We start from the raw sequence: 4,460 nt of genomic DNA, 5'->3' as shown, positions 1-4,460 counted from the left end.
ATTGTTGCTAGTTATGTAATATGAAGTATGAAATTCATACAGACATTTAGTACGATTAACGAAATCTTAATAATATATAAGTTATTTAAAGCCAAATATATGATGTATATGCAGTAATTTTAATATAAAACGTCAGTATATAATGGAACATTAAAAACCTTCCGCCTTATGGAAAAACGATTATTAAGTTTTCTATGATTGTCAAAACCAGTTTTTATATGGAAAAAGTATGTATAACTTCAATAATAGTTTTTGAATAACGGTTGCCTTTTTCCAAACCCACATCACGTATGATTTTGTCAATGTTTTAGTAGCTACATAAATATTACTCATACGTATGGTGACTAATGTGCAAAATTGCACATATATCAACATATGTTAACACAGAGACAAAATTATACTTTTCTAAAGTAAATCGAATCAGGCCTCAGAATATCTCCATTTTATCGGCTTTTGAGTCTTATATAATAATTTTTTATACCCTCCACCACCATCAGTGGTGACACTAAAAATATTCGTCTGAAACCCAACAAATTATATATATTCTGGGCCCTTATCAAATTTTGAGTCGATTTAGCTATGTCCGTCTGTCTGTATAAAACACGCTCACGATAAAACGAAGCAATAGAATTTAACCCAATTCTACCAAAATGTTCTTCATTTTCCTAGGCTATTTGGCATTGGAAATGAGAAAAATCGGTTCACATCGGTAAAAGTTAGAAATCAAAATTTGGAAGAAACTCGAAAAAATAAAAAATTTTTCACATTCTGATGTAATTTTCTCAAAAACTATGCAAGATAATTTCATAAAAAATCACCATACATTCGTTTTTACACAAGAGATTGATCTTTGCCGAAAATCGCGAGAATCGCTCCACAATTTCATATACCTCTCATACTAAAGTACATATTCCCGGAATATTGGTTTTTAGTTAATAACTTCCGTCGTAATGTCGATATCTTCACAAAATTTTAGAAGTTAAAATCTAATGTCAATAGAATTCATTAAAAGAAACAATTTTTTGGATCCGTCCATAATTGGACATAGCTCCCATACAAGGTCCTCTACCGAAAATCACTTAAACGCGCATAACTCATTACTAAATTAAGATATCGATACAAGAATTTGGTATAAGTATTGCTCATATGCATATAAATATTATTGTAAAAGGTTTTTCCTATCGGTCCATAATTGGTCATAGCTCCCATACAAGTTCCCCTTCCGAAAATCACTTAAACGCGTATAACTCATTACTAAATTAAGGTATCCATATAAAATTTGGTACAAGTATTGCTCATGCCTATTTTTTTCCATTGGTCTATAACTGGTGATAGCTCCCGTACAAGGTTCACTCCCGAAAAACGCACATAACTTATAACCAAATATTGATATCCATACATTTAGCAAAAATATTGCTGTTATATACATTAATTACATTATAAAAATGGCTTTACAATCGGTCTATATTTGGTCATAGCTGTCATACTAGGTCCAGAAAATCACTTAGATTAACAATATTTATTACCAAGTAATGATATAGATACAGAATTTTGAAATTTTGTCTTTATATACATAATTGGACATAGCTCCCATATAAAGTCCTTTCACGAAAATCTCTTAAACGCACATTACTCATTACCAAATAAAGCTTTTGATACAAAACTTGACAAAAATATTAGTTTTGTATACAAACAATTTATAAGATTTTCTCACGGTCGGTTCATAACAAGGGTGCGGTCGGTCCCATGCAGGTTCCCTTTAGAAAATCACATAAACACTTGTTACTTGTTACTAAATTACGATACAAAATTTGACTGAAATATAGATTTTATGTACATAAATTTAGCTTAAAAAATCTTTTGCGATCGGTCTATAATTGGCCATGGACTAGGTTCAGCCCCTAAAAACGTTTTAACCGTAAGAAAACTCGTTTATATAAATATTTGATCAATTTAAAAAGTATTAATATAAAAGTAGATAGTGGAGAGGGAAGACATCTGTAATTAAAAGTTCTGAAGTATGATTTAAAGGGAAAATGCAGAAATATCACTTCTTTAGTGTTGTATATCCAGCAAAAAATATTCTTGATTTGAAAGCAATAAATATAACTACTACATTCCAAACTGCTTCCTCAATTGCATCTTTAAATTATTGGAAGCCATATATTCAGCAATTATTATTTATGGTGTAGAAACTTTCTTCCCACTTGCTCCAAAATCACCTAATTTTTAAACCATATTCTGTGTTGAAAAATAATATCAATTTAGCAAAATGAGGACAAATTTAACGTTGTGAAATATGTACATTTTAAATTCCTTAAAAATCATGTATTCTTTCATAACAAGTGTATGCAGTAGCAACAGCTCTCTGTCTTACAAATCTGCTTCCAAGAAGGCACCATTTTTTGCTAAGAACCATGGTATTTCGGTTTTAATGTTTGTTATTAAAACAAATAAATATATATTGCATATAGTGCGGGTGAGAAAAAAGATTTTATAGGAAATGCAATTTGCAATTTAATTTCATTAAAAACTTATCAAACTAAGTTGACGGCCATTAATATTTCAATTATTGTTATGTCTTCCAAACACCAACTTTAAGAAAAGTTTGTTAACAGTATGTTATCATCTAATTGACATCTTTACGGTTTTCATATCATCAAAAAATTCCCATTTTAAAGCAATATTAAATGCACATTTCTAGTGCAATGAGAATAAACAGAGAGTCACGTATTTTACTGTAAATATTAAAATCGTCCTACAATAGTGTTGTTAATTTTTATTTGTATCAAATATATATGTATGTGTAAACATGCAGTTGTACATTGGGGTGCTGTCAAAATGAAAGTTGATGATGTTTGCACTTAAATTATATTTGCATATAGTTTCTGTGAAAAAATTTTAGAAAGGACTTTATCTCTACCAAGTATTGACTCCATAATCATGAGAATATGAGTAGCTAATCTTAACTCCATACAAACGGGCACACCCTAATATATATTTGTTTTATAATAAATTTCAACATTGTTCTTAATCGAAACATACAAATTGATTAAACGAAAAATGTTTTTGGTATGATCTTTTCTCTTTTTTTACTACTGCAACATTCAGTATTGCATTGAAAATGTGAATTTAATGGAAGGCATACATATAAAAAAAATTAAAATACTTTATTTGCCAATGAAATCGTTATATTGATAACAAAATTTTAAAAGCATCAGCTATAAAAAAATCAGAAAAAGGTAATTTTTTATACCATTTTCGCTAGATTGGCAAGTGTATAAAGCGAATGTTAAACTAATGGAATTAAATAAGCATATCGATCAAAAGACTATGAAAGTTCATACATACATTTTAAAAATTTGATTACATGTGATCGAATTATAGAAATAAATTTTATTTATTCTATGCATTTGTGCCGATGTTTGTAATAGCTCCCCTAATCGGCCCACTTCCTAGAATAACTTTGCTAGAAACTAATTACTAACTAAATATTATCATATTTTACGAACAGCCTTTACAAAACGCTTTTGTAAATATTACAATGTATAAAAAATATAAGTATAAACTCTTTAATTAACAATATTTGCTTTATTCGAAACACATTTTATAATTTTTGTTTTTATGTCATATTTCAAAGAAAATATCTTTAAAATATAAATATATTTATTATTTTTTCTCAACTTCCGCTTCCAGCTGTTGTTTATAGTTGTGTTGCATTATCTTTGGCGTTCTATACTAAAAACTAATAAGCAACTTTAGTCGGGCGTAGCTGACCATATAGTACATTACACTAATTATGAATATTAAATGTGATATATTTTAAAATAAAGCATTTACATATGTATGTTAAATTTAACATTGGTTACAAATTGATTAACGAAAAGAAGTCAAGAAATTGGGTAGATATGTTTAAATGAGAGATAAGGTTATCAGAAGCCCGATCCCACAAGTTCGACGAAGAGTCAATGCATCCAAAAAAGTCTAACCATCTGGTTGGCTTTAATTCATTTTTCGTCACAGATGTAATCTTTGTAAACGAGCATAAAGATAATCGTAAGGTTAATGTCCGCTTTGTTCGATAGAGAGCGGACACTTAAACAACAATCTTAAAAGTGGAAGTATACAACACGCGTTGTAGACTTCAGTCAAAAAAGTTGAAATAATGTATTTTCATTTAACAAGTTACACGCTGTAGTTTATAACGCGTCTGCCGCGAAAAGTTCAGTAACTTTCAACATTTGACGCATCGGCAGCTGATCAGGGTTGTACTTTGTTTTTTGTAGAATAAAAATATACTAATATGAAATAAATTTCACAAGCAGTGAAATTTAACCACAAACTTAAAATTGTGTTTTTTATACCCTACACCACTATAGTGGGGAGGGTATTATACGTTTGTGCTGATGTTTGTAACATACAAAAATATTGGTCCAATACCCACATTAAAGTATACCGAT

Source organism: Lucilia cuprina, chromosome 5, assembly GCF_022045245.1.
Source record: "Lucilia cuprina isolate Lc7/37 chromosome 5, ASM2204524v1, whole genome shotgun sequence".
Classification (NCBI taxonomy): domain Eukaryota; kingdom Metazoa; phylum Arthropoda; class Insecta; order Diptera; family Calliphoridae; genus Lucilia; species Lucilia cuprina.
Note: the sequence above shows the minus strand (reverse complement) of the source record.